Source organism: Anastrepha ludens, chromosome 2 (assembly GCF_028408465.1).
Source record: "Anastrepha ludens isolate Willacy chromosome 2, idAnaLude1.1, whole genome shotgun sequence".
NCBI lineage: Eukaryota > Metazoa > Arthropoda > Insecta > Diptera > Tephritidae > Anastrepha > Anastrepha ludens.
Window position 1 is genome coordinate 30,575,679 of NC_071498.1, and position 18,604 is coordinate 30,594,282.

Sequence of the window (18,604 nt, forward strand, 5' to 3'; positions counted from 1 at the left end):
TTTATCTTCTCCACATAATCTCGAATAATTTCAATACATTTTAACAATTTGTAAACCCACTGTTGGAAACAGTACTCAAGATCTCGTTTTTAGAACTTGTTAATTTCAATTTATCTCTTCTTGGCTACCGAAGACTTTTCCTTTCAAATTGTGTTCAATATTTGAAAATAACCAGCAATCGCACAGCACCAGATTCGGAGCATATGACGATGAACAGATTTCTTACAAGAAAGCGCAATGCAGTGAAAGCGCATTTCAACAGAGTAGCGGCGCAGTTCTTCGTTTTTCCTGTTTTCAAGTAAATTTTTGAACACTTTTGCTAAGTATTAGGTGCTCAACTAAGTTCTCGCTGTTTTCTTTGATGAAAATACAACTTTATTCTGAAAAAATGGTTACAAGTGAATCATTCAAAGTATTGTCCATCGCTGGCTACTACTTTTCCCATCTTTCTGGTAGATCTCGTATACCGTCGCGGTAAAATTGATCATCTTGTGAGGCTATCGACGGGTCAAGCCTTTTTTTGTCTTCATATGAATGGAACTGCGGGTCAGCTAGACCATGTGCCATCGATCGATAGTCGGACGGCGCAATATCTAGAGAATATGGCGGGTGGGGTAGCACTTCCCATTTCAGTGTTTCCAAGTAGGTTTTAACGGGTTTGGCAAGGTGAAGCCGAGCGTTTTCATGCTGTAGAATCACTTTTTCATGCCTTTCCGCATATTGCGGCCGCTTCTCGCGAAGTGCTCGGCTCAATCACATCAATTGACATCGATACCGATCCCCAGTGATGCTTTCGCTTGGTTTTAACAATTCATAATAAATAACACCAACTTGGTCCCACCAAATACATAGCATAATCTTCGCGGCGTGAATATTCAGCCGAAGTGACGACGTATAAGCATGACCCGGCAGTCCCCTTGACTTTCTTTTCTTTGGATTGCTGTAATGAATCCATTTTTCATCACCCGAAGAGGAAAGCCAACACTTCCCGCAAAACACGATTATTCGTTACAAAATCAGGCATTTTCACAGAACCAAAAGTATTTGATACCAAAAAGTCTAAGCTTGGTTTATGATGTTTAGGTTATGTTAGAATCGACTAGCACACACTGCTGGCGGCATCTATTGACAAACAGTGAGAACTTATTTGCGCACCTAATACTATAGTTTTCAGTATACCATTTGGCAGTTACTCTCTGATAAGAATCTAACAGAATAGCGGCAACAATTTTTTTCTCTGGTATAGTAAACCGAGATCATCACTTTTGTTGCTGACTTTTGTTGTCTGGCTGTAACAGGTAAATTTGACCTGCTGTTTGGTTTTCGCGTCATACTTAAAAAACTAATCTTCGCCAGCTGCTACGTTCATATTAAAAGTGCAAGACTCTCTGTTGAATTTTCTTAAAAAATATGGAGCACAATTTAATCTAACATCTTTTTTACCCTCATTCAAAATTCGTGGAACTCATCGAGCAGATTTCTTTGCGCGTATTGCAAATGATAATTGCAATACTAGCTATACTGTCATAGCATTCAAGCCCAATTCACTACATATTACTTCCCGACAATTTTTCGCTCAACCGGGGTCACATTTATCGCGTCGGTTGACAATTTTGGACGTCCTTCTCCAGACTCGTGCTCCACAGAAAAATGTCCAGTCTGGAATCTTTTACACCACTTACAAATAGTCTTAAGTGATAAGTGTCCGTTTTATATGCAGTTTGGAACAGATTGAAAATTGCCAAAGGCTTGAATTGACGTTGAAAGCCGTAAAGTATTGATTAATGAACTTCCTGCTGCATCGCTGGCGGAATTTCTATTGGCATCGCAGTAATTATTTCACTTTTTATCCCATCCATTCTAACCAATTTCCTCGACTTACCCAACTTTTGTTAGTCTCCTGTACACCTATAACACTTTTTCATCTAATTCCATCAGGCACTATGCGCCCAGTGATCGGCGCGATAGCAAATAATCATCATCGTCATCTATGAAGCTTGGTATACATTACACTTTGCATTCGACCTTATGAAAACCCCTAAAACGATCTACAATGGCATCGTTGCGTACATGAAAAGACGGATAGACAGGAGGTGGAACAACCTAGCATCTTGCAAAACCGCGAAAATCATGTGTGAATAGAATGCAGAAAAATAGTCCAGATTCGTATTATCTCTATATAGAAAAGTAAGTAATTTATCGTAGGTAAACTGGATGTTTATTTAGGAACCAGCATTAACACCGATAACAGTGTCAGCCTTGAAATCCAACGTAGAATCTCTCTTGCCAACAAGTGCTACTCTGGACTAAGTAGGCAACTGAGCAGTAAAGTCCTCTCTCAACGACCAAACTAACACTCTACAAGACTCTCATCATGCCCGTCCTAACGTATGGCGCAGAAGCTTGGACGATGACAACATCCGATGAAGCGACGCTTGGAGTGTTCGAGAGAAAGATTCTGCGTAAGATTTTTGGACCTTTGCACGTTGGCAACGGCGAATATCCCAGACGATGGAACGATGAGCTGTATGAGCTTTACGACGACATAGACATAGCGCAGCGAATAAAGATCCAGCGGCTACGTTGGCTGGGTCATGTCGTCCGAATGGATACAAACGTTCCGGCTTTGAAAGTATTCGATGCGGTACCAGCTGGTGGTAGCAGAGGAAGAGGGCGGCCTCCTCTGCGTTGAAAAGATCAGGTGGAGAAGGACTTGGCTTCACTTGGTGTGTCCAACTGGCGCCGGTTAGCACGAGAAAGAAACGACTGGCGCGCTTTGCTAAACTCGGCCAAAATCGCGTAAGCGGTTATAGCGCCAATTAAGAAGAAGAAGAAGAAACTGGCTGGCCACAATTTGCTAACGGCACATGCTTACAGGACAGGAGTCGCAAAGAATGATAATTGCAGATTTTGCAATGAGCTGGAAGAGAGGGAAACTTTGGAACTTTTATGTTCGTGCCCTGTATTAGCTGGAACACGAATGAAATGCTTAGGAGCATTACAATATGAGAAGCTGGAATGTCTCGCGGGGTTAAAGCTTCACGGCTTACTCAGATTCGCAAAAGACGCAGGCTTATTAGAAGAAGTCTACTATAGAGAAACGTAAAGGTCTAGCTCCTTCTGGTGCCACTAAGGACCAACAGGTCTATGTGATGGCTTTCAGCCAGCCAGGTCAACTTAACATAACCTTGCAACAGTAAATTAGAAAATGATGTTCTTATTAACGACCCCAATTCTGAATGTCTACATTAAAAATAAGTAGAATGATCATCGTAAAGTTTAATTACTCATTACATTGCCAGAAAAGAAAGAGCTACACAGTACGAGAATAAAGTTTATGAAAGTCCATTGTCTTCACCGCAAGTATCTTTGGCAGAGGCCAGTCTCTTCGGATGATATACCGATTGATTGGGAGCACTTCGCAAACGGTGCAAACCATTATCAGATGGCAATAAGGATTAAAAAGTGTAAAATTATTTTACGTTTTAATAAAATTAAATGAATTAGTTTTGTATACAAGTTTATTTTAAGCTTCTATATGAATTTCTTTCCCACATTCGAAGTCATTTATAAAGCAGCCGATTTCTTTTAATTTCTGCACACTTTTTAATGAGGCTTCAAGTTAATTTTAACTCGTTGTTTTGGTTTTATGGGATTTTAGAAAATTACGAATTAATTTACTTTTTCAAAGCAAGTAAAATCTTTTTAATGAATTTTTCTCTCAAACACTCCAAGCGTCGCTTCATCGGATGTTGTCATCGTCCACGCTTCTGCGCCATACGTTAGGACGGGCATGATGAGAGTCTTGTAGAGTATTAGTTTTGTTCGTCGAGAGAGGACTTTACTACTCAAAGCAGCACTTGTTGGCAAGAGAGATTCTAAATTGCAGTGCGACACTTTTCGTATAGGCTTATCTGCTAAGGCTCCAATTAATAAGAATTTGTACGAGCTCAATTATTTCTAAATTTTTTTAGAGCTAGTTTTATCGTGTGTTCTTGACCAAACATTTCACGCATCACTGCCACCCTTACAGGTCATTGGAAGGTAGGGGATCATGCAGCCATACTCAACAGTCTCTTCAATCCCATCTGCAGAAGCTGTCAAGCGGAAGGGGTGAAGAAAAGTCTTTTCCACTACTTAGAGCTAGCTAGAGCACGACTTCTCTCCTTCGGTTAGTCTTTCTTACAGCAAATTAATGAGATCTCAGACATCGAAATAAAGAATTTGCTCACTAATTGTATCTGACTTGGAAACAAACCAAAACAAAAAAAAAACAAAAAAGGCATCATCACTCGAGGACAGTGGTAGTAAAATTTCGTTAGTCACTAATTAGGATTATTTCCGTAAAAATACTCAACCACTTCAACAACAACTATTTTTGTGTAAGAATTTAGCATAATATTATAGGAATTGATTCTTAAGCGCATTATACTAAAAAAATATGAATATAACATTAAGTAAAAATACATAACTAAATAAATACAACAGATTTCACTCCAGTGAAAATTTTACTGTATTTAGGTAAACCGTATTATATTTATTACCAACGGCACCGTAGGGTTGTGAGTTGTATTCTCATTGTGATCGCGTGTGTCGCAGTAGACTTAATGTATTGCAACAGGTGACGCAAATCAATCAATCAATTTTGTTTTTGAATAACTCTTTTATTAAAAAAAAATGTTTTTTGAGTGATGGCTATATTTGTTTTGAGCTTTAAGCACTCCATTGCTTATCCGTTTCTATACTGCTGCTGCCTAGTTCACAACCCTACAAGACAATGCTGAGCACTGTAGATGCTGAGGTGATTGTGATGACAACAATAATCAGTTTTAAGGGGACATATACCTGTAAACGGCCATATTTTCACATGATTTTCATTAAAATTATTTAAATTAATATATATATCTATTTATATTATATATATATTTTCTTCAAAATTGGCATACAGTTTATTTATACATTAAAATAATATACAAGTTTTTTTTTATAATCAATTAAAATGGCGGATGTACACTCAATTCTTCCGGGAAGGTCGCAGCGGGGCTTCTCAATCGGCGCGCATTGTAGCATCGGCGTCAGTGACCTGAATACAAAAAACCAAAAATTGTTCGTTTATTAATGTTATAATTTCTATATGAATTAAAAACAAATGGAAAAAAAATTCGCGGAATAAAATGCTTAAAAAATGAATTTTGGAGCGAATTTTCCTACTAGTTTTGCTTCAAAAAATGTATTTTTTCGAAAAATTGTAAATTTACATAGAATTCACATCATAAAAAAGATGTGTGCCAAATTTCAGAGAGATCGGTCAATAACTTTTCGCGTTATCATGTACGCTAATTCGAAAAATATAATTTTAAGAAAAACGTGTCTAAAGTTTGAAAATTCTTCTGCCAGCGCTCGAACGCAAAGAATAAAGTCGTCACGATTGACGGTCCAGAAATATAATCTATAAGAAATACTTAAATTTATTTTAAAATACTTAAAATTTTTTTGACATATTCTTGGATTATATTAAAATTTTATGGAAAAAAAGTTGTTTTCGAAATTTTACAGGTATCTGCCCCCTTAATCAGCTATAATTTTATTATAACCATAAAAGTAAATAGGTGCCTTGCCTTTTCGGCCAAAGTGATTTATTTTTCACTTATATAAAATTATTATAAGATATACATAAAAAGGGGAAGCACTCAGTTTTTTCACGAGGCTAGAACAAAAATGAGTACTTTGCTGAGCACATTTGTGATGATGCTCAGCTGCCATACCGCGAAGTGTCAAATATAATTGATGTATTGACGCCATTTGCAAAATTTATAAATTTTCCGATGAGGTGATTAATTTTGCGCCATCTTATTGTATATATTTGCTGAATATTTCTTTTAAGAAAAATATTATGACCACATTTCTGTGTTTGTGAAGCAAATTGCCTCTGTGTATTTTTACGATTTGCTAAAGCTGGAACGTGTAGTGTCATTTTTGAAGTTGATTACAACTTCCAAATCTTTGCAGTTGCTCTACTTAGTCCTAATCAAATATAGTTCTTTGATGACTGAGTGCCAGTATTAGATACCAAATCAGGTCGGTAAGGAGTATGACTCAATAATTAGACCTTTAATGTGCTCAAAAACTCGCTTGTGTAAGAGTTCTCAATGCCTTGGTGAAGCATGATTCGTCTACGGTCGTTCGTTTTCCTTAATTCTCCGAAAACTTCGGATATAAAAATGATTGTGTTTCTCTCAGAGTTGACTGTTTTAAGCTTCTCTAGTGGTACAGTAGCGACTTGATCAGATTTTCCGACCATTTCCAAAACATGCGACCATTTGCTTTGAGGGGCTTCTTCCGCGAACAATTTTTGTTAAAGTAAACTCGTCTTGGAATACCCGTACTTTAGATTGCTGCTTTGTTTCCGGCTCATGTGCATAGATCCAAGATTCGTCACCTGTTATAATGCCATAGGTGTGCTTTGAATTACCGCGGCTGAATTGCTTCAACATTTTTCTACACCAATCGATATGAGTACTTTTTTGGGCAATTGTCAAATTATGCGGTACCCAGTTAATACAAATCTTCTTGATGACCAAATGTTCATCTAATTTCAAATGTATGCTGGCCCCACTAATGCGCACGAATGCCTCAATCGCGCGATATTTTGATATGCCACATGAAGATTTTGCGTTATCAGTTGGCGCAAAACATGGAATGTTTCTGGCACACCAATCCTTTTTGGACGTCCTTTAGGCAATTCTTCCTACATTTGAACTCGTCGTACCAGCATTTTACAGTGTCTATGTGTGGTGCTTTAACGCTGAAGGTCGAAGTAAGTTGTTCAATGTACTCTTATCTGGATAATCCACATCGAAAATCGTAACAAATCTTTCACACAAAAAATCTGACGAGCGAGATGAGTTTTTCAACTCGCTAAACAAAGCACAAATAAAGCTCTTAAGTGAAAATTTTATGTAAAAAATTTATGAGTTTTTCAACTTACTGAATAAAGCACAAATAAAGCTCTTAAGTTAAAATTTTGTATAAAAAATGTATGTTAATAAAGACCTAATTTCTCGATAAAAATGTCGAATTTCAATGCTTCGAAGCAGTTGAAGCCATGAAGGTTTAGTCGAATTAGTCGTAAATTCATTAGAAGGGGAGCAGTTAAGCAGCCCTAAATTTCCCTATAGGGTACTTAGTTATATTATATATTGCATGTAAGTAGATGTTTATGTACATATATTAAATGTACACATAAGCGAATGCTTTCATTCAAATGTATCGTTACGTTCGTGATAAAATTTTATGAATTTAATGAGCCTCAATAAAGTATGGGATTGAAAATGAGCAATGAAGGGAAATAAGGCGTGAAAATGAGAATGAAATATTTAAGATGGAAAAACAAAAACAAAAATAAAGAAAAAATAATAACAACAACATTAATATAAAACGGGCCGGGACTGTCTGAAATGTGCGGTTTGATTGTGTTTACATTTATCAATATAGCAGAAAACATCAATTATCATACACACACACACACACACCTACAACCAATACAGTCATATACTCGCACATACATACAATACAATTATTCGTATGCTGCTAATTTTTTATTACGATAATTTTACTTCGCTATGTCTTTCAACACGGCATTTTTTGGAAAACAATGTAAGATGTCCATTTGAAGAAAGGCGTGGCAGACTTAAGGCGATTGAGCAAAATAAAGATTAGATTGAGTGCAAAATATTGGTGTTCATGGGAAGAGACATCTACTACCCACAAAGTAAGCGCAACTGATTCGAGCAGCAGTAGCAATTTAAATGCGCAACCTTCATTGAACTTCTGCGCGCATGGATCAAAATTTTTGCAAAAAAATAAAAAAAAAACCTAAACTATTTTTAGTTGATTTAGGACAAAGCTTTTTGGTATCTATTGCTCACACATATGTGTGTGCGTATGTGTATTCCTTATTGACTTAACCGTGTGTATTTATAAGCATACAAAATCTAATAAAATACCATCTGCCTTGATAAAATAAATCATAAAAATTTCGTTGTTCGTAATGCCGGAAGAGCAGCACGCGTGGGGCAGGCGGCATCTAAGCGGATTAAAAGTATTGGGACCGCAATAGCAGGGTGGCGATAGCGGAAGGTCCTACGTATACAATGTATGATGTACACATATTTAGGTGTGTATGTATGCCGATGGACCGAGATGATTAAGCTGCACATCAAAATTTGGTATGTGGTGGTATGTAGTGGCGAATGTCCAGTGGTGGGTTAGTAACTGGAACATCCACTTCAGTGTATTTTCTCATTTTTCAGTTTATTGTTAAACCCATTTGGCATTTGCGAATACGAGCAGGTGGTATTAGAAAAGTCAAGGAATGTAATTATCGAATGCCAAAATACTTTATACCTTGAGCGCATGACAAGAGTATTTTATGAATATTTTATGTATTGGCGGTGCTATGCATTTCATTGTATTTCACTGTGTTTTGAATATACGAGGTGTGTTCAAAAACTAAGGTGAAGTTTCAAATTTCGTGGGCTACGTACATCCGACTTTCGATTATTATTTTTTTATCTTGGTAGACCCGTCCCGAAGATATGTTCACGGTTTTAGAAATATTGCATATTTAGTTTGTTTGTGAGAGCCATAAATAAGACAAGTGTTTTGCATGTTCGGCGATTTTCTGCTACCGAAAAAAATGAATCAAAGAAGTTGCATCAAAATGTGTGTGAAAAATGGAATTCAGTGCTCAAAAACACTTGAAATGTTGACAGTGGCATACGGTGAGAGTACTCTGAGTCAAAAACACGGTTGCTAAAATAGCTTCCGAGTTGATTGACGTTTCAGTGAAGAACGAGCAATGTTGGGGAAGGCATTCGAACACCCGCCATCCCATTTGTCCAGGATATGTGCTCGACCATCGACCATCACTAAATGGGACGCCACAAAAACGTTCGCGGCTCAACCGCATTGACTGGGAAAGGAAAGCCCAGAAACGACAGCAGCAGTTGCTACTGCAGCAACAACAGCGACAGCAGCAGTAGAAGCAGAAAGATAGACTAAGTAGCAAGTCATAAGTCGCTAAGTCATAATTCGACAATTCTTAGGAGAAAAGGAAGAAAAAATAAAAATAAAAATAAAATACAACCTTATACACATAAAGCCACCTATTCCTTTATTACAAAGTTCTTGGTACCTTTGCTAGCAGGTGGACAGTGGAGATAAACTGTTTTAGATAAACCGACGACAGACACAGACGCTTGAGCTAAACACTCACAACAGTATCAAGCTGAACATAAGACAATAGTTTGTGAGTATCGGACTATGGCATATTCTCCGATGTTTCATTCCCCGAAGACAGTGAAGAAAATTGTTATGGAGCATCATCGAATCACTATTAGAGAAGTTGTTGAGGATGTCAGGACCGTCTCAACGCCATAGTCAAGGCAAAAGGTGGTCATATCGAGAAAAAGTAAATTCATTCTTAATTTTGTATTATTTTGAAACATTTTTTGCTTTGAATTGAATAAAATTAATTTTCTAAACTAAATTTATGGACTTTTTAATTGGTTACACTTTGAGTGCCGGACCCTGAATTTTTGAAGCATATCTTCACAAGTTTTAATAAGCCCTTAAGCTTTTGTTCTTCAAAGATAAGAAATATACTGTCCTACAAAGAGCTAGGCAGTGGCAAAGTAGGTGCTCTAAAGTACCCCTAGCGTTCGCTTCGTTGCTTGTGTTACACGCATCGCTCTAGACTAATCTCATTTTGACGACGTATTTTTCAGTCTTTTCTAGAAAGTGATAAAATAAAGTTTACATTATTCGTATTCCAAGTCCTGAGCATAATTTTGGCATTTTGTACGAGGTTGAGCGTTCCTATATCGAATGCGTTTCCAAAGATAGTTCCTCATTTACATCCGTTTTCAGAAAGGAAATTGATGGGCTCCCTCATTTCCTTCTTTGTGTTGTGGTATCCAGTCAATAGTGAGCTGCCCATTTTTGCTGTGTTCAGCCATTTTGGATCTGCATTGTTGAACACATTCCGAGTTAATCCAAGGAGCCAAAATTACTTTAATAGCCGCTGTGCTATCAATGAAAATGTTTAACCGAGTGCTAAGAGGAGTTAATCTCCGAGCCAATTCAGTTGCTTTTGTTGCGGCATAGATTTCAGCTTGAAATATACAATACTACAGTAATTAGGGGGTCTGAAAGATTTTTGGAAATCAAATCTGCAAAGAAATTGCATGAATGGTATGTGGATGCTAGACCTTTCTGTCATCCATTTTGCTCTATAATGAAGCAAGGTTTTTTGCCAAATTTAACTTGTGGAATTAAGTAGTCTTTCCTTCCGTTCGAAGCCGTAATGTTGCTGTGACCAGAAAACCTCAGTGAGAACCGTCCTGATGCAGTCTTAGAGCTGATCTTTTGGCTGAGTTTCTTATTACTGTCATAGTTTGATTGAATGCTAGTAGAGAATTCTTTCTATTGCCGCTGTTGAAGTTGTGCTCATAGCGCCGGCTACGCATATTTCTGCAATCTGTCTTGCACGCGTTTCAATCTTTTAACGTAAGTCACTTTAACGCATGCCGTACACCATACTAGCGAACCATAGAGCATTATTGGTCTAATGACCGCCATGCAGGACTAATGTGTGAGTCGAGGAGATAAGTTCCAAATCTAACCGAGCATTGATCTGCATGCGTATAAGGCGTTGCTCTTTCTTCCACATTTAATGTCCACGACAGTTTGCAATCCACAACAATACCTCGGTATTTAGTTCTAAAGCGCTTTTAACTCAAAAAAGTTTATAAAGAGTTTTCCAATAACAGGTATTATTTTGAATAGCTCGCTATTTCTCGAGATGTCACTTTTGAAGCTGTCATTTTTTGATACTTGACAAATAGAAACGAAGCCATTAATAAAAATGGAACGATACAGGCTTAAACAACGCACTGAAATTATAAAAACTCACTATAAAAATTGTGAAAATTTGGCAGAGACGGTTCGTAAAACTCGAACATGTTTGGGTCATCGTGAAACACCTTAGCGGACCGCAATACAGAAATTGGTGAAAAAATTGGAACTCTTGGGACAAGTTAGTGATGTGAAGAATAAAACCCGTGCACGTTGCTCCAGAACAGCCCAAAAGATTGCTGTTGTAGCCGAAAGTGTTGGAGAAAACCCAGGTTTGTTCATTCCTCGTTGTTCTTTGTAATTAGGCATTCCACAAACGTCATTACACCGTATTTTGCATAAAGATTTGGGTCTTAAGGCGTATAAAGTCCAGTTAACACAAGAACTCGAGTCGGCCGATCATCAACAACGTCGTGTCTTTGCTGATTGGGTCGTTGAAATGCGTGAAAATAATCCGGAATTTATTCGAAAAATCATCTTGAGTGATGAGGCTCATTTCCAACTCGGCGGCTTCGTCAACAAGCAAAATTGTCGGATCTGGGGCTCAGAAAATCCAAGAGTTATTGCCCTCAACGTGTGACTGTTTGGTGTGGTTTATGGTCCGGAGGGGTCATTGGAATTTATATATATAATATATAATTAGCGCGTACACCCTTTTTGGGTGTTTGGTCGAGCTCCTCTTCCTATTTTTGGTGTGCGTCTTGATGTTGTTCCACAAATGGAGGGATCTACAGTTTCAAGCCGACTCCGACCAGCAGATATTTTTATGAGGAGCTTTTTCATGGCAGAAATACAATCGGAGGTTTGCCATTGTCTGCCGAGGGGCGACCGCTATTAGAAAAAAGTTTTTCTTAGTTTTGGTGTTTCACCGAGATTTGGACCTACGTTCTCTCTGTGAATTCCGAATGGTAGTCATGCACCAACCCATTCGGCTACGGCGGCCGCCGTACCTTACTTTTTAGAAAATGAAGCTGGAGCAACAGTTACGGTGAATGGATTGGGCTTTCGAGAGATAATTAATGATTTTTTATGACCGGAATTGGATGGTATAGATCTGGACAACGTGCTGGGGCTGCTAGCTGAACCCCAGACAGGAGCCCAATTGCCTGCTAGTTGCCATTTTCATGAAGAACGGTCGTGGGTCGTATTGTCTGGCGCAGGGGCTTGGACGGTGACAACATCCCTTGGAGTGTAAGAGAAAAAGATTCTGCCCAAGATTTATGGACCTTTGTACGTTAGCGACGGCGAGCATCGTACGCGTTGGAACAATGAGCTGCATGACATAGACATAATGTAGCGCATAAAGATCCAGCGGCTTCTTTGGCTGGGTCATCTCACAAACGCACCGGCTCTGAAAATATTCGATGCGGTACCAGCTGGTGGTAGCAGAGAAAGAGGAAAGCCTTCTCTCAGTTGGAGAAGAACTTGGCTTCACTTGGTATGCATAACTGACGCCAGTTAGGACGAAAAAGAAAGAACTGATGTGCTTTGTTAAACTCGGCTAAAATCGCCTAAGCGGTAATTGCGTCAATCAAGAAGAAAGAATCTTATCCCCAATCTCGCCGAATAATTCAAAGTCCCATTTTTCTTCTTCTTCGTTTTGTATTAGAAAACTATTTATATTCTAAAACTGCTTAGATTCGTATAAAATTTTTTGCAGCGTTTCTTACGCGTCGCCCCACTGGCTGCGCCGACCGACACGTGAGAATAGCAATCAGTCTAGCAGTTAGACAAGGTGCGAAATAAAGCAAATAGGAATAATTAGCTTCACAACACAAACACAAACAATTCAATGCATCTAACAAGTCTTGAGATCTCAGCAGCAGCTTTCTAGTGACTTTGGCTGCTTGCGAGCATTTTTTGCGACCGACGTGGTATCAGTTCGGATCGAACACGCAACCGGTGAGTGCTAGAGTCTAACGGCAGTCGATGAATTGGATATTTTAAATTTATTGTTCGTCGAAATAAGGCAACTGCTCGTCAGCACCGAACGCAAAAACCGGCGCAGTGCGGGGCACAAGTGAAGTGAAGTGAATAGAAGTGCCGTGAATGGAGGTGAAGTGCAGTGGAAAAGTGGAAATTCAAATTAAAATGTGCTAAAATGCCTTATGTTTTGTTTGAATGGTCAACAAATGCTCATTGTGCACATACAAACATACATCCATAAACGCTGGCAACGGCGCACATTTGTTGGTATGTTGCACGCTACACAACTACTTAGTTGCTCTTCTTCGCGCCGCCATTGCATTAGAATTGCGTTGATATTTCACTCAGTCGCCAATTTGGCAACAATCATTTGCCAGTGAGCAGAAAATGGTTTCAATTTAGTGCCTTTGATGGCTTTATTGCTTGCATGCAGCAGTGGCTATTACCGAGCGTTTGGAAATTCTGCGGTGCGCTTTGTGATCACCGATTTGTGTGTGCGTTTGTGAATGTATTTGGGTGGGTGGATGGTAACATTTTGCGTTTTCCGTGCAAGCGCTGACATTTTGGGTAGTTTTTGTTTGTTTCTTTACTTGTTGATCTTACAGTACTGTTTATTTGTTTCATTTTAGCTGCGTTTGTTTTCGTTTCATCAACGCTCCGCACACACCTGGCTGGCTCGTTACTCATACGCCCCGAACGTTTGAGGATTGACAACCGATTGACGCTTTCATCCAAGTTATGCAATGAAATCACTGAGGCAGTGTACATGACAACAAATAAATAATAAAAATTTTATATTTTTCAATTTACATCCAAATATACCAGTAAATTCTAGTTACTAGTCGAAAAGTTCGTCGCAACTGAACGAAACGTAATAATGATTAAGGTTTACGACCGGCCAGAGCAGATTGCATTCCAAGGTGGGCGCAGCGTAATGGGTGCTGGTTGACAATCAAATGTTCGTATTTGTTGTTGTAATATAACAAATATTTCCGCTGTATTAATTTTCGTTTACAATATTTCGTCGATTTGTTGGCACTGTGACGATATTCAAGTGTTGTTTTCCTTTGAAATGCCAATTTGTTACGCTGCTGGCCGTTATGCAGTTATTACAATACAATAACTGTGAGCTCTTCGTGCTCGAATGTGCATGTGTATGTGCAATATTTTTGAATCGAATCGGAAATTGTTCGAGATTTATTGCGCTACTCACAATTTGTTAAAACAATTACAAATACAATTTATTGCTTGGACTTTCGTTAAAAAAAATTTACAATTCTCAACTTGAAGCGCTTGTCGGTGCTTTCGAATAAAAATAAATGGAAATTTGTTCTACCACTAAAAAACTAATACCCGGCGTCAGCAATCAATTGTAAAACTTATCGGACTGTCAAAATTTAAAGTTGTACAAATTCAATAAGACACTCTACTATTTTGATTTTTAACAGCTTGAAATTAAAATTTAAAATTGGTTGGTGCCACGGGGTCTGAGAACACAAAGTATTTTAAGGCCCTCGCCTCATTTGAAATGGTGTTTTTTGGGTGGTTCTATAACAGAGTGTAAAACAGAAACGAAAAAAGATTTTTTTATTTTTGCTTTCGGTATTTTATTTTTGTTGCATTATTAAAAAACGAAGAAATTGTTTTGGCCATACAAGGTTCGTTAAAAAAGTTGTCAGCCTTCAAAAAATGGTCTTCACATGGACAATGGACACAGATATAGCTGATTCTACTGAATCGATTTTGATGAAATAAAATTTAAATGATTCGTTATCGTGTGAACTACGATCATTCGGAAAAAAATGTTTAGTATGTTTTCGGACCTTTAAAGCAAAAAAGGGTAAAAACGGCTTTTCATCTTTGAACGTTCGCCATTTTGTCAATTTTTTTTTTTTAAGATCGTAGTTCACTCGATAACGGCATTCATATGAATAAGAACCTTTTTGTCTTTTTGATTTCAGAATCCGAGTCCCGTAATCCATGTCGCCAGTGACATACCTTATTTTGGAAGACTATTTTTTGAAGGTTGACAACTTTTTGAACGAACCTCGTGTTGCCAAAAAAATTTATTTTTTAACAATGGATCAAAAAATAAAACACTCAAACAAAAATAAAAAAAAATTCGTTTCTGTTTTACACGCTTTTAAAGAAACACCTAAAAAACACCATTTCAAAAGAGGCCTTAAGTCTTTTAGCGGAGTTTTTGATTTATAAAGCTATTTACAAAAGTAAGTAAAGCATTTTATTTTCATTTCACGTAAATAAAAAAGAGGTGTTCAGCCTTTACAGCCAAAAATACGCCAGAACCAGACCATCTAATACCTTTGTAAAGTCGGTCGCCGAGTCCGAAAATCTAAATCATTTTTTTTTTGTAATATAGTTTTCGAGATATCGCCAAGTAACGGTTTTTAACTAAAGAAAAAAATTGTAATTATGTATGATATACAAAAAGTACCATTGGAATACCTTTGGCCACGAGTAAACTAATAATAAAAACAACATTATCCAAGAGAGCAATAGGTCAAGGAGAGATGAAGATACATGTGTAACAGCTAGGCTACTATGGCCGCAAATAAACTGGAAAGGACAAAGGAATTGCTTAATCTTTCAAGAGACAATATCTCGAAGGTCGTGGCTTGTTTAACCATTGGCTATTTGGCAGGCATTCCTCAAGACTATTAGTTTTCTCCCATGAATATTGCAGAAGTTGCAGAGATGAGGAAGAGGAAGACACAGTTGAACACTTCCTTTGCAATTGTCCAGCCCTAGCTAAAATCAGTGCAGGTTGTCTAGGTAAATACTTTTTTAATTATATTACAGAGCTGTCGGCCGTGAGGTTGGGATCAATTCTACGTTTCATAAGAGCTACGAAATGGTTCCTCGAAGGAAGGTAAATGGGGTTCCCGGGCAGCACAAAGGATCTGTAAGGTCTAAGTGAGTTGGTCGTGCAGATGGTGGTACCATAACCTAACCTAACCTATGATATAAAACTGAATGTTTACAGCCACTACAATCTAGCAATTTTTATACGAATTATTAGATTGAGAACTCTGTAGGTAAGGCTCTTGACGACCCCATGCATAGAATGGTAGTTTAAAGACTGTTCCGCCAGATAGCTGGGCGTTTCAATAGAGAGAAATGCTGATTTAAATAAGTAAATTCAAAAAAATATCTAAGCGTAATTTTATTATCGCAACACAAATTGGCAAATAGAATTCACGGTTCTGAATATTTATGAAGCATCCATTCCAAGTATATTAATTGAAGTAACGGGCGTTTTTTAGCTGCATGATATCGTGCTGGCATTTCTGTTCCTTAAGGCTCAGCAAGTCATCATGAATCGTTTAACGCCAGAACAACTATTTCAAATTGTTGAAATTTACTTTGAAAGAAAAAAAAATAAAAAATCTGTTCGCGAAGTTTATAGAGCGAAGTGTTGTAAAAAGATGTCAAACTGTCGATTTGTAGGCCTTTGTTCTTTGACTATGTGGAAAATTTTCGTAAGCGCCTTGACTGAAGTGCATAAGAAATACAGCTCGGCAAAGAATCGAAGCAACGTTTGCGGCGCATTTTTGCTGATTGGGCTAATTTAGATTTATTATTCCAAATTTATTGAAGAAATTAGTCAAAAAATAGACTAATCGAATGGACCATGTAACTCGTAGTCGCGGCGTATATGTGCCAGATATCACGAAGCCATGTCATGAAATTATCTAGCAGATTAGAATAAAAAAATAGAAAAAAAACTGGTTCCAAAAATATTTCTATTTTGTATTACCGTTTTAAGTTCCCAAGCTCAGAAAAAACATCCAATATTTGAAAAAAAAAAACTTTTTCACTAAATAACAAAAATTATTTTGAGTGATGGAAATCTTAGTTTGACCCTCGCGCGTTCCATTGCTTGTCTGTTTGTATACCGCAGCTGTCTGGCCCACAAGTGTCAAATATGATTGACATACAGCGCCATTTGCAAAAATTATAAATCTTCCGATAGGCTGATTAATTTTGCGCCATCTTCTAGTATTTGCAATTCATGTTGCAAGACTTTTGATTAGAGGCATTGAGTAAAATATGCGCATGTATTCGAAATTTCGCACTCTTAATTCTCCTCATACTCCAAATGTTATTCTAACTACCTGTGGTGTGTTTTGAAGAGGTCCCATCCTAAAAGGCAGCTTTAAAAAAAAATTGGCCAAAAACAAATGTTGTTACAATTAGAAAAAAAGTATTTCAAATTTGAACCTGTCGTGAAAAAAGAACACATTGACTCCGCTTAATGTAAAACTTGAGCTAACAAAAATTTGTATTAAAGGTTTATAGAAAGACAGCGCAGCGTCTATTGAATGGTAAAATTAAAATGGCGGTCTTTACGGGAGCAAAAATAAAAAAAATTCTCGCCGACTCTGAGTTTACCAAATATTTGACAGCCATTAAATCTCCTGCTGGGTGTGTTTTGAATGGTAGTAACTGAGTTCCTCGGCAATAAAAAAATCGCAAAGTGCAAAAGCTACTGAGGAATTATTAGGTGCGCAACCAGGTTCCCGCTGTTTGTCAATAGCTGCCGCCAGCAGTGTGCGCTAGTTGATTCTAACATAACTTAAACGTCATAAACCAAGCTTAGACATATGGTAAACAAACTGCTTCGACACATTAGTGATTTTGTTTTGGTATCATATACTTTCGGTTTTGTGAAAATGCCTGATTTTATGCCGAATAATCGTCATTTGCGGGAAGTGTTCATTTTCCTCTTTCATTCGAAAAAAAACGGCGGCTGAAGCGCATCGGGAGCTACAAAAAGTGTATGGAGATGCTGCTTTAAGTGAAACAACGTGCCGAGATTAGTTCCGTCGCTTCAAAGATGGTGATTTTAATGTTGACGATCGTCCGCGTGAAGGAAAGCCAAAAACCTTCGAAGACGCTGAATTGGAGGCATTGCTCAATGAGGATCCGTGTCAAACCCAAGAAGAGCTTGCTTCAGTATCAGGAGTTATCCGCCAATCCATTTCCAAGCGATTGCATGCTTTGGGAATGATTCAGAAACAGGGGATTTGGGTTCCTTATGAGTTAAAACCAAGGGATGCTGAACATCGTTTTTTCGCCTATGAACAAATGCTCCAGCGGCAAAAAAGAAAGGGGTTTCTTCATCCCATCGTGGCGGGTGATAAAAATGGATTCATTATAGCAATCCAAAGAAAAGAAAGTCATGGGGACTGCCCGGTCATGCTTTTAAGTCGTCGCTTCGGCCGAATATTCATGCTGCGAAGATTATGCTATGTATTTGGTGGGACAAAGTTGGTGTTATTTATTATGAACTGTTAAAACCAAGCGAAAGCATCACTGGGGATCGGTATCGACGTCAATTGATGCGATTGAGCCGAGCACTGCGCGAGAAGCGGCCACAATACGCGGAGAGGCATGAAAAAGTGATTTTACAGCATGAAAACGCTCGGCCTCACCTTGCCAAACCCGTTAAAACCTACTTGGAAACACTGAAATGGGAAATCCTTTCCCACCCGCCATATTCTCCAGACCAGCAGATCCAGTCATATGAAGACATCAAAAAATGGCTTGACCCGTGGAAATCCTGAAAAGATGAATAGTTTTACCGCGACGGTATACGAGATCTACCAGAAAGATGGGAAAAAGTAATAGCCAGCGATGGGCAATGCTTTCAATGATTCTCTTGTAACCATTTTTTCAGAATAAAGTTGTATTTTCGAGAACTTAGTTGCGCACCTAATATTATATTATTATTTTTTGT

At 38.0% G+C, this 18,604-nt stretch overlaps 1 protein-coding gene across 3 annotated transcripts in view; it reads left to right on the forward strand.

Moving 5' to 3' along the window:
* The first annotated feature begins 12,812 nt into the window (after positions 1-12,812).
* Positions 12,813-18,604, forward strand: part of LOC128867463 (D(2) dopamine receptor) — a 45,289-nt gene continuing 39,497 nt past the window's right edge. The window contains exons 1-2 of one of the 3 annotated variants that reach the window (XM_054108676.1): positions 12,813-13,410; positions 13,473-13,801. The gene's annotated coding sequence lies outside the window, so the exon portion shown is untranslated. The remainder of the gene's footprint in view (positions 13,411-13,472; positions 13,802-18,604) is intronic. The other 2 variants (XM_054108685.1, XM_054108693.1) reach the window with 2 other exon arrangements.